This window comes from Lygodium microphyllum, chromosome 22 (assembly GCF_053477565.2).
Source record: "Lygodium microphyllum isolate KBCC chromosome 22, Lygodium_microphyllum_v1.1.10, whole genome shotgun sequence".
NCBI lineage: Eukaryota > Viridiplantae > Streptophyta > Polypodiopsida > Schizaeales > Lygodiaceae > Lygodium > Lygodium microphyllum.
The window spans coordinates 6326926-6340325 of NC_141156.1; the positions used below are offsets into that span (position 1 = coordinate 6326926).

General features: G+C 41.7%; 1 pseudogene; it reads left to right on the top strand.

The window, feature by feature from the left end:
* The first annotated feature begins 8058 nt into the window (after window positions 1–8058).
* On the top strand, window positions 8059–12329 carry LOC148016853 (diacylglycerol O-acyltransferase 2 pseudogene; annotated as a pseudogene).
* The last annotated feature ends 1071 nt before the right edge of the window (window positions 12330–13400 follow it).

Consider the following 13400-nt stretch of genomic DNA (forward strand, 5'->3'; position numbering starts at 1 on the left):
GGACATGCAGTCACAAAGCTAGAAGAAACATGCTATGAAGATGCTTGCGAATACTGCCGAGTTCCTTGGGGATGCTGCCGACTCTGAGCTGTTTTATTCGTCCTTGCTACAGGTTTTACCCTTTTGGAATCATGAACAGAGCTCTGTTGTTTGTCCGACAAGATCTATGATGCTTCTCCAACCAGCTTAAAAGTGGACTCTGCTCTTTGAAATTTATTCTTGTCTGAATGAAGAAGAAAAGCCAACCTTCTATACTGCTTTTTGACAAGGATGTCATCAGCCCTATGCCATACCAATCTACCTCGGTTCCATTGATCTTTTTCTGAGCTGCAATGTGGACATTCACAACAGCAAACATCTGTGCAAGATTATCGAGACCTGGGAACAACTGCTGTACTTTCTGAAGAAACTTGAGGGCACCACTATAATCATGGGCGGCAAGCTTCCTCTCTGCAATATTCCGTGCTCGTGTGGCTTTGTCTTTATTACATTCCATTTCGATCTGCCTCTACCCCGGCACCTCCCCTGTTGCATGTGAAGGATGCAAATTCAGCCGAGGCAAGACCACTCCCACACTATACAGGTCCCCAACTGAAACCGCTGCACCTGGAAAGAGAACAACGAAGTTCAGGACGGGAGAAAAGGAACCCAAAATGATGAAAGGGAGAGTATTGGATTGAAGACAGAAGCTTATGCAATCGCTGATACTATTGCGTATGTCAAAGCTAAAGTCTACACTATAAACTGTTGGGAACAAAGCACAGATTCATACGATTATGTCTCATTAATTTCGATGATGATGAGTGATGTCGTCATACATTGACAGATGTCCTTTTAACTAACCAGAGAATCTACCTAATTCCCACCATTGCTGGAAGTGCAGAGAGAGAGATAAGTTGGGGTCACTCTAACTTGTTCTGCTGCTCATTCAAGAGTTGCAGCAGTAAAACTTATCTTTGCCCACTACTAATAGTTGTGCTCATTCAAGAATTACAGCAGAACTTCAAGTGATCTATTTTGAGTCAAATTGCTCATGCATTGAAGTCTAGAAATGCTATCGATCAACATCATGTGAACTACGAAGACTTGTCAGTACTTCACGCTCCCCAGTCTACAGCTCCTTCACGGAAGCACTCGATGGATCACCTACTATACGAGCCTTTAAAATTTAAAACATGCTTAGTGCCACAAATGAGGACCTCATTGCAATAACTCAACAAACTTCATATTCAGAGATTGCAGCAAGCCTTTGGTTCTCTATTTGTCTTCAGTTATTGGCAGCTTGCATTATCTTTTTCATCAGCATCATAACTTTTGTGGAGCACAGTACAACGGAGAAAAGGAGGCGGCCTGCTTCTGAAGGATTGTTCAAAGGAAGGACTGTTAAATAACACTGACAGGACTGCAATTCTTTACTAAAAGAAAATCACACAGAGATAGTGCTTTTGGTTACTCTGTTTTAACAACAGTAGACAATAGTAAATAAGAACAGTTCACTCATGACTTGAGGGTACATTGAATGAATTTTAAATGTGCTTGATTGATCTTTCATCTTGAAATTTATCAAGGTCTTCTGTAGATATGACTTTGCTTTCGAAAACCCTTCGACATCTTTGGTGAACCCGACGTGAAAGCATCGCATAAATTTCAGAATGGGAGATACTTCAGCATCCATTTGAGCCTCTTCTACGATTCCTGCTGTGTCCTCTACTTTAGCTACATCATTGACTGCTACTTCAAGTACTTCAATGGATGATTTAAAGCAGATTTTGCAGAATATGTCTATGTATATGTAGCTTCAAAATCAGAGACACAATTATATATGCAACAATAGCAGCAATTGCATCAACAACAGTTGTCTCAGCAAAGGCAACTATATTCGGAGCAGGACAAATCAGCGCGACTAAGGCGATTGAAGCAGTTGAGAATGAGAAGAAGCTATTTGATGGCCATAATGTTTCAGCTTATTTGAAGACATATGAGATCAAGATGGGATTTTTTGGAGTACCAGCTGGACTTATGAGTAAGTATTTCCTTCGTCTTGTCACACCCGCCTTGAGGGAAAAAGTGACTGATCTATTTATTCAAAATTCGCATTGGCAAGATTTTAAGAAGGCCCTGAAAGAAGAGTATTTCCTTGAGTACTTTGGGATGGCTACACGGCGGTAATTCCGAGAGTGGGTCTACATGCCAAACAAAGGTCTAGCTGCTTCAGAGTTGATACGAGAATTTGAAGAGAGGTATAATCAGCTGGATGCCATTGAACAAAGAGCATTGGATGTTGAAAAAGTTGAACTTTTCTTGCAAGCTGCAGATCCTGCTCTTCAGGAAGAATTAGGAGAGCTTCTTGAGGATCGCAGGAAGCCTATGGGTCTTAAAACGGATTGGCAAGATGCCCAGGATGCAGTCTCGACTTTGACCAAGAGGAGGATATGGAAACCTACCTACAGAATGGATCTATGACATCGACGTTGTCTTCTGCTCCTATGCCTGCTTCTATCCCTGTTATTTCTTCTCTTCCTCAGCCATTTTCTTGGCCTATGCCAGTGCCTACTATTTCTACTCCTCCTATTCCTCCTGCTCCAAGACCGATGCCGGCTCCTTCTGCTCCAAAACCATTCGCTCCGTCAGTGCCTTCCTCTCTTGATGACATAATCAAAGGCATAACAGATTTGACACTAGAGTTAGTTAAAGCAGAATTGTTGGGAAAATTGAAAGAGCAGTTTGCTTCGACTGCGCCTACTATTTCTTCTAGTGCTCCTACTGCACCTAGGAGTGCTCCTAGTGCACCTAGGAGAGATCGAAGATGTATTTGGTGTGATAGTACGAACCATCAGCATTGCACGGATTGTGATTCTTTTCAGGATGCAACGAGGAAGAATTTGGTATTTTGGGAACAAGATGGTAAGATTTGGTTGATTGAATCAGGAGCTCTGCTTGCTATCAACTTTGGGAAAGGCGGAATGAAGAAGTTAGTGGATGGCATGGCTGCGCGCACTTCTTATGTGGCAGCTAGGAGATGCTTCAGCATATGGAATCCAGATTGAGAAAGGATCAGAGAATCAATTAGCATTATGGACTTATGATATGGAGATGGCAAATAAGGGAAAATTTCAGCAAACTATTTTGACTAGTGCAGGCTCTAGCATCAAATCTGAGACAGGTTCGGATTCGCTTGTTGACAAGTACACTATTTATGCCTACTTGGCTAAGTCTCATGGAGCAGATGTACTTGTTGAGGAGAAGCGTAAGAGGGATGAAGAAAATCCAAGTGCAGCTAAAAAAACTAAAGGGGGTGAGTTTGTTACTCCACCTACTATAGGACCGTCTTTGAGACCAGGGCCAGAATGACAGATGGAAGATGCTCAAAAGAAAGAAAAGAGGCAAGAGCCTAGAGAGAGAAAGCAGCCAGGGCTTAGATTGATGTCTGATATTGAGACATCTACGGACATGAAGAAAATCTTTAATGACAAGATACTTGGCAGTGAGGTGACTTTTACTATTTTTGAGGTTTTGGGCATCTTGAAAAGAGAGTTTCAAGATCAGTTTCAAGAGGTCCTGAAGAGGAAAAGACATGCATTGCCTACTACTGATACATAGGGAGTTTTGATTGGGGAGTTGGATGAGGATGAGGAAGAGGTTATGGTTGAGAATGCTTCTGTTTTTCCACAGATAGAGAAGAGGGTTCAGCCTATGCATGATGCTGAAACTGATGAGCCTGTCTTGATACCGCGTAGTCACTTTTCGCGAAGTCATTGGGCTAGGGCAACTACAGAAACGATGGTAAAAATTGGAGAGAAACAGGTGCCTTATGTTGCTTTGGTGGATCATGGTTCAGATATTAATCTCATAGTTCGTGGAGTTCATGAAAGTAACAGATAGCCTATGGATGTAGAGCATGGGTGGCGTATGAGAGCCACCAACAACACTACAGGTGATTTGTATGCTTCATGTCCCAGTGTCAGGGTTTCTATTGGAGATGTAGAGGAGGATTTCCATTTCTTTGTGTAGGATTCATGCTCTTATCCCATAATTCTTGGACAGCCATTCATCACAGAGATGCGCATGGAAACAAAGGTAATGGACGATGGATCTGCTTATGCACGGATTCGCAGTAAAGATGGTATGAGAGCAGTTCAGTTTATGACTATGTGTGTGAACCATGTTAGGAATAGGGATACTCTTAGAGATGCACCTTTGCCCACTGTGAGGGATTCGGGTTTTCATTAGGTACCGCTGTTTCGCGAGACAACAGTGGTATAGAACAGAGGAGATTGGAGTTCTCGCCTCCTAGCAGCAGTGTTTTCTTCTCCAGTTTTGTTGGGATTTCAGCAAACAGTTCGATGAGCTATCAGAAGACTTCTAAGTTGCCTAGAGCTTGCAGGCAGTATATATGCAGGAAGGAGAAAATTTTGAAAAATGCAGGAATTTTAGAGGATGATGAGCATATAGATGGGATGTATGATAGTATGATTTGTGTAGATACGATGATAGAGATAGAAAATATGCTGAAAACTGATATGCAGAGTTGTCACAGCAATGTATTAGTGCAATCCTTGGACATGTTTCATGAAATTGCAGATTTTGTGTCACAGATAGAGTCAGAGGCTGAGGTGACTCAGCAAAAAGTGTTGAGTGCTGAAGAAATTCAGCAAACAAAGTTTCCAGCTGATTATGATCAGCTTACAGAGACACAGAGGGCTGAAAACTTTCAGCCAACAGAGTTTACTGCTGAAATATTTCAGCATCCAGAGTTTAGGGCTGTTCCTATGTAGTCCATAGAGCAGAGGGTTGAGGATATTCAATCGCTAGAGTGCAGAATTGCTATTTTACAGCAAGATTTGAGTAATGCAGAGGATCATAATGAAGCCAAGGTTGACATGAAATACAAGATTATGGATAAGAAGGTGAAGCCAGTAGCTGTATCGCTTCCACCTGACAGTGATCAGCAAATAGAGAGGGCTGCCAAATACCCAATTTTGAGGAATCCAAAGCATATAGGCCATAAATTTTTAGCAGAGACTCTTGTTGAATTGAAAATTGGAAATGGTGATTTCTTGCTACCCACAGAGAAGCAATGCTTTCAGGAGTTGCTTGAGCGACATGGAAAGGGGTTTGCTTTTTTCCTGCATGAGATTAGATGTGTGAATCCGGATATTGTTGCTCCTATGGTGATCTTTACTATTCCTCATATTCCATGGAACCTCTAACCTATTCCAGTGCTGCCTAAGGCACACCTACCAAAGCTGATTGATTTGTTGAATGAGAAAATCAGGATGGGAATCCTAGAGCCTTCATCTGCACCATACTCAAATAGATGGTTTACAGTTCCAAAGAAGAATGGTACTCTCCGATTTATACAGGACATGCAGCCAGTAAACAAAGTTACTATCAGGAATGTTGGTATAGGTCCAGTTGTGGATGAGTTTGCAGAAGCATTTGCTGGACGTGCCATCTATTCTTTAGGTGATATGTATTTGGGATATGATTAGTTTTAGTTGGCTTTGGAAAGTAGGGACATAAACACTATGAGAACTCCTATCGGGCTTGTCAGGATGTGTACCTTGCCTCAAGGTGCCACTAATTCTGTTGCACATATGATGAATGCCATACATAAGGTCCTTCGTGATTACATACCTCAGCTTACAATGCCTTTCTTGGATGATGTGCCTATTAAGGGGTATGCAGAAGAAGAGAAGAATGAGAGTTTAAATGAGCAGGGATGTAGATACTTTGTGGCTGATCATATTTTAGCTTGTGAGAAGATTTTGGCCAGGTTAGAAGAAGTGAACTTGACACTATCAGGGCAAAATTCTGTTTTTGGAGTAAATGAGGTTGTCATTGTTGGACATATGTGTGGGTATTATGGCAAGAAACCCTTACCTAAGAAGATGGATGCTATAGGCAAGATTACGGAGTATTGTTCTACCACTTCAGAGGTACGGAGATTCATTGGAGCTTGTGTGTTTTATATGATTTGGATATCCCATTTTGCACACATAGCATATTGTTTATATCAGCTGCTTCAAAAGGGGTAGAAATTTTATTGGGATGAGAGCCACACTAGAGCCATGCGAAAATTGAAGAAGTTATTGCAGATTGCTCCTACTCTCAGGAAAGCGGATTATAATTGCGGTAGGCCTATTGTATTGACAGTTGACACTAGTCCAATTGGCATAGGTTGGGCTGTGGGTCAAGATGATGCAGATGGAAATAGGTATGCTATTCGGTTTGGGGCGAAAGTCCTAAACGAGAGACAGAGGAGATATCCGCAAATCAAGAGGGAGTTACTAGGGATTGTTATAGTTCTCAAATGTGACAAGGAGTACTTTATTGGAGCTTCAATTGTGGTAGAGACAGATTGCTTGCCATTGATAGGTATGATTACGAGTTGCTCTACTCCGGATATAGCTATGCTGAGATGGATTGCATATATCAAGTCATTAAATCCAGAATTTAAACACATAGCAGGAAAGGATAATCCAGTGGCGGATATGCTATCTAGAGCTAGATATGATGATGAGGAGACACTACTTGCAGAAGAGGATGATGCAGATATGGTTGATCATGTTTGCCATGTCTATGATATGGTGGCTTTCATAGAAGAACTCTATGTTGGAGATTGGTTGCAGATTGGCAAGTACCTTAGTACACTAAGCAAAAGAGATGAATGGACAGATGAAGAGTTCAAGAAGATCAGAAGAAAATCCTATGGTTATTTTCTCAAAGACGGATTTCTTTGGAAGCATCTGAAGAAAAGAGGTGGATTACCTTTGTGGGTTGTCTGCGATAGAGAGACACAGTTACAGGTGATGAGGGAGTTTCATGAGAGTCCTTGGGCTGGTCATAGAGGAGTGTGGGCTACTTATGAGAAAATCAAGGAGAAATATTGGTGGAAAGGCATGTATAGAGATGTTTCTCACTTTGTAGAGACTTGCAGAGATTGCCAGATGTATTCGGTAGTGCGTCATCGAGATGAGCTTCATCCGACCTATCCGCTATGCATTCATTATAAGTGGGTAGTTGACTTGGTTACTATGCCTATGGGTCTATGGCAGATGAGATATATTGTTTTGTCTAGAGAGGATCTTACCAATCATGTTGAGGGCATATCTTTGAGAACGAAGACCACTAGTGCAGTGTGTAAGTTCTTATTGGAAGAAATTTTCTGCAGGTATGGCTGTGTGGGTAAGATCACTACGGATCGCGCTGAATTGGATGCAGAAGAAGCTAGGGAGTTTTTCTCTCAACTAGGAATCAAGTTGGCTCTAACCACATCATACAATCCAGAGGGAAATGGGAAGAGTGAAAGAGGACATCCGCCGATAGTGAAAGCATTAGCCAAAGCGTGCAGAGGACGGATTGGAGAATGGCCGAGACTTCTACCATTTTCTTTGTGGGCTGATCGTACGACTAACAGTGTTATCATAGGATATATGCCCACAGAGTTGATGTATGGTCAGAAATCGGTTATGCCGACTAAGACTTGTGCTTTGACTTGGTCAGTTTTACCTTGGCAGGAGGATTTGACGAGAGAGGAGCTCTTAGCTCTTCGGATTCGGCAGTTGGAGAGAAGACCAGAGGATATTCAGCTAGCTATTGACAGGTTGAAGGTTGCTAGAATAAGAAATAAGGACAGGTTTGACAGCAGGCATCGCTTGTGGCCTAGAGCAATAGAAGAGGGAGACTGGGTATTAGTATTTGATAGCAGCCTTGAAAATCAGCATACTGCACTTCGGAATATGGTGAAAAGATGGTTTGAACCGTACATAGTCAGACATGTCTTTGATAATGCAACATATGAACTAATAGAATTGGATGGGACAGTGCTTAGAGTGCCTATTGCAAGAAAAAGAATTAAGATTTTCAAGAAAAGAGATGATGAGGATTATGCATTGGAAGAATTTGCAAGAGAAGAGTAACAAGAAGAAACTTCAATAGAAGATACAGATGATATGATAGATAATCTTGTTGATATATCCAAAATACACAATGAAGAGATTGATCTGTTCATGGATCTTGATGATAATGATCATGGGTAGTTGGCCCATCCGGAGGATGCGCAGGATTAGCGGGGGTGGATATCGTACTACTGCGCATCCGAGGTGTAGAATCCACCAAAATGTTGTGTGTGTGACATTTGTTACTTTGTACATACTTAGTCGTTGTGTTTACATTTATTTTCTGCATGCGAGTATAGTGGAGAGAAGTTTGGAAGCATAGTAATGGATATGTTTGGGAAGTTTGGATCAGTTTCAGAAGCACTAGAAGATCAATTACCATCTACCTTGGATTTTGCAATGGAGGTTTCTGCAGTTGAAAAGTTAAGGGTCTGGCAAGCAGTGCGGTTTTTAGGACTCCTATTTTAAGACACATATGGACTTGGTTGGGACTAGTGTCTGCTTCAAGAAAGGTTCTTTGCGATTTATTAAAAGACAGTTGTAGCTGTGTTCTAATTCCTGGAGGTGTTAGAGAGATGCTCTTTATGGAACATGACCGTGAGGTAGCTTATCTGAAGCAGAGAGTTGGTTTCATACGTGTAGCAATTGAGACAGGAGCTCCTTTAGTGCCTTGTTTTATATTTGGGCAGACCCATGTTTACAAGTGGTGGAAACCCAAGGGCAGGGTATACAATCAGATCTGTACTGCTTCGCTTTGTGCCACTTATGTTTTGGGGAATTTTTGGATTCCCTATACCTTTTTGTCATTTGATGCATGTTATTGTTGGGAAGCCCATTGATGTGAAGAAAAAGCCAAGCCCGTCTGCTAATTTTGAAACGGATGGCTATTTTCAAATGGGGCTTTTTGGGGGGAAAGAAAAAGCTTGCGAATCAGAAGGACGGAGAGAGCTATGGAAGGAAAAGGGAAGATTTTTCGCCAATCGGGAGCTCTGCAACTTCGAAGGATGGAAAAGACGAGGATTGAAGAGGAGGAACCAAACCAGAGAAACAGAGGGGAGGAAAAGGAATATACCAATCATAGATCGGTAGAATGACTTCGGCATCATTGAACTACTCGTGAAGGTTAAGGATGTGTGTATCCTTACAAAATCATTGGAAATCTACCTTGACAAGATGGACATGCAGTCACAAAGCTAGAAGAAACATGCTGTGAGGATGCTTGCGAATACTGCCGAGTTCCTTGGGGATGCTGCTGGCTCTGAGCTGTTTTATTCGTCCTTTCTACAGGTTTTGCCCTTTTGGAATCATGAACAGATCTCTGTTGTTTGTCCGACAAGATCTGTGATGCTTCTCCAACCAGCTTAAAAGCGGACTTTGCTCTTGGAAATTTATTCTTGTCCGGATGAAGAAAAAGAGCCAACCTTCTATACTGCTTTTTGACAAGGATGTCATAAGCCCTATGCCATACCAATCTACCTCGGTTCCATTGATCTTTTTCTGAGCTGCAATGTGGACATTCACAATAACAAACATTTGTGCAAGATTATCGAGACCTGGGAACAGCTGCTGTACTTTCTGAAGAAACTTGAGGGCACCACTATAATCATGGGCGGCAAGCTTCCTCTTTGCAATATTCCGTGCTCGTGTGGCTTTGTATTTATTACATTTCATTTCGATCTGCCTCTGCCCTGGCGCCTCCCATGTTGCATGCCAAGGATGCAAATTCAGCCGAGGCAAGATTACTCCCACACTATACAGGTCCCCAACTGAAACCGCTGCACCTGGAAAGAGAACAATGAAGTTCAGGATAGGAGAAAAGGAACCCACAATGATGAAAGGGAGAGTATTGGATTGAAGACAGAAGCTTATGCAATAGCTAATATTATTGCGTATGTCAAAGCTAAAGTTTACACTGTAAACTACTGGGAACAAAGCACAGATTCATACGATTATTTCTCATTAATTTCGATGATGATGAGTGATGCTGTCATACATTGTGACAGATGTCCTTTTAATTAACCAGAGAATCTACCTAATTCCCACCCTTGATGGAAGTGCAGAGAGAGAGATAAGTTGGGGTCACTCTAACTTGTTCTGCTGCTCATTCAAGAGTCGCAGCAGTAAAACTTATCTTTGCCCATTACTAATAGTTGTGCTCATTCAAGAATTACAGCAGAACTTCAGGTGATCTGTTTTGAGTCAAATTGCTCATGCATTGAGGTCCAGAAATGCTATTGATCAACATCACGTGAACTACGAAGACTTGTCAGTACTTCACGCTCCCCAGTCTACAGCTCCTTCATAGAAGCACTCGATGGATCACCTACTATATGAGCCTTTAAACTTATAACATGTTTAGTGCCACAAATGAGGACCTCATTGCAATAACTCAACGAACTTCATATTTAGAGATTGCAGCAAGCCTTTGGTTCTCTATTTGTCTTTAGTTATTGGCAGGTTGCATTATCTTTTTCATCAGCATCATAGCTTTTGTGGAGCACAGTACAACAGAGAAAAGGAGGTGGCCTGCTGAAGGATTGTTCAAAGGAAGGACTGTTACATAACACTGACAGGACTGCAATTCTTTACTAAAAGAAAATCACAAAGAGATACTGCTTTTGGTTACTCTGTTTTAACAACAGTAGATAGCAGTAAATATTAAGAACAGTACACTCATGACTTGAGGGTACATTGAATGAATTTTAAATGTGCTTGATTGATCTTTCATCTTGAAATTTATCAAGGTCTTTTGTAGACACGACTTTGCTGTCGAAAACCCTTCGACAGTGTGTAAAGTCCTCTTAGTTGAAATTGTTGGTCAAGGTTATGGTCAGGTCCTGATTAGATTTTTATGGTATTATGGTTTGCTTATGTGCTATGATTACCGGTACGGTTTGTAGTTTTTCTTCTTTTGTCCCTAATACGAGATTTTGGATCCCTGCTTGTTATATCGTATGAAGTTTTCGGTCGCATGTGTGGAGATCATGCCAAATTTTTTCTAGAATGTGGGTTGTTTGGGGTGGCAAATTGGTTAGTTACGTCTATGTGTGTGTCCTTCTTTTTGATTGATTTCTTTTTTATAGCTATTTTGGTTGTTTTGGAGGCATTCTTTGTGATTTTCTGTGTTTGTGATATGTGTGTTTTCCATCTGAATGGCACCTCACACTCTTCCTCCTATCTAGTATGTCCCGTTGATCAGTAGGGATTATTCTTCCCTACTGGCTTTTGAGCCTATAGTGAAAGAAAGACTTGCGACTTTCGTGGTTGCTTCATTCCCATTGATTCCAAATGATCCATCCCTGTGTGATGAGTTCCTTGCATCATACAGCAAGAAGTCGGGCCTAGTTCATGGTGCTTCCATGGTATTGACACCCCAAGGGTTGGGGAAAGCTTTGGCTCTTCCCTACAAAGGAGAGCCCTTTGTTACAGCTAGACAATTATTCTCCAACGATGAGATTTTCAAGTTGTTACAGAAGTAGACCAAAGAGATTCTGGATGTCAAGAAAGTGATAAACACTTCAGGAGTATCTTTTTCCATGATCAGTGATCCTCTTTGGAAGCTAGTCTACCAGTTTCTCCAAGATAGGTGTATGCCTGCCAAAACATCATCTCATTATTTATCCAAAGAACTCTTCACAACTTCTAGGATGGTGTTAAAAGGGGTAGCCATTGATTGGAGTACTTACCTACTTACAAAGATGGACGAACATTTTGTGAAAGTAACTAGAGGAAATGTCACAAATGTCACCCATGGTTCCTACTTGTATGCTTTCTTGACATACTTGGGCCTAAAGAAGGGTGTGCTTCCACCTCCTCTATCTGATCCACTTCCTCCCCCTCCACCTTCAGAAGAATCAGAACCTATTAACATAGAGGATCTTGATTCCCCCCCTCCACTGGTCATTCAGCGGAAAGCGCTTGAAGTGTGTGGCAGATAAAACTCCCTCAGTCATTTTTTTAGTCACAATTCTTGCTACATCTGGCAGTGACCTCTCTACCTACCTCACATGTAACAATTTATTTAGGGCACATAGAGAGGGTTCTTTGGAAATATTAGTCCCTTCACTGAACAGTTTAGTATTAGGAGATGATATTCTATTCCTTTGTAATGACATCCAGAGTTCGATTGAACTTTCAGTGTGACAGCTTGTGTTCAACAGTTGTATGCTTCTTTCCATGAAGAATTGATACAGTCCAAAGACCAATTGCATAAGGCAGCCTCTGAGTTAGCCTCTGCTAAAGACACTTGCATATCTGTTTAAGCAGATGGAGCAGCAGACCCAAATGATTGAGACCCAGAGAGAAGAAATATCTTCTTTAAAGATTCACTTTATAGAAGCTCAGTCAAAGGTCACTAGAGTCTCTGAGGAGAAAGAGAGCATGTCTAAAGAAGCTCAACAGTTTCAGACTCTGTTAGATGCAAAATAGTTAGCCTTACAGACTGCTCATAATACAATGGAATCACAAGCTTCCCAGATTAAGTAGCTGCAAGACTAATTGGCACAGTCACGGCCCATTTCTCCAAGCCCCAATGTTCCTATTATTCCTTTTATCTCTAAGCAAGACTTGGCAGTTCTCCAAAAACAAGCCACATTGTGTCCCTTGTTTCAAGATAAAGTGAAAAGATTACAGTCCAAGATGGATTTGTTATGGTCTACATTTGAGCACTTTCGGAGTATGTTCCTCCAGAACATTCTTTCTTTGTCCACTATCAGTTGCAGAATTTGGCCTTCTATATGAAGCTTTCAATTATGGATCTTCCTCTTCTAGAGGATGGTTGGAGTGGGGCTTGGTCTCCTAAGTTGCTGATAGAAGTGGTCCATATGGTGTTTGAAGATTCTGTGATGACAGATACCATGTTGCTGTCTTACATGTATCTACAAAGAGATCTGTTGATTTCCGATGATGTAGATATGGCTTGGTATGTGGGGGATGTGGTTTTGCAAGCTGTCTTGTATGTCAACTATTTGGAGTTGTGGATAGATGATATGTTTCAGTGTTATTCCTCAAAAGTGGCTACGCCAAGAACATTGGAAGCGCTGGACTCGTAGCCTTGATCATTTCCCTGTCGTTCCAGCGGCCTAACAATTCGATTAGGCACTGGTTGTTGAACCACAGGCATGGTATTAGGATTAACTGCCTGAGCTCCACCATTTGGAGCCATTTGACTACCCGTAGGCATCGACTTGCTAGGGGGAGCTGGTAATAAAGGCACATTCTGCATCATGTTCCCTTTCCCATTAGGATTAGCCATCGCTATCCCTTGGCTACTACTGCCATTGGCCATCGCCATATTATTTCTCAATGCTAGACCCATATTCGGATTGCCTCGAGAGGCGTAGGCTGCTTGTAGTCGGGATTCCACTTCTTGTGCTCGTGTAATGGTAGTATCTATATCCCCCAAAGGGACACTACTCAACTGCAACTAGATATTAAAGTCCAAACCATGCAGAAAATATTGCAATTGGGCAGCTGCGAGGATAGGAATAGAGGTGTCCA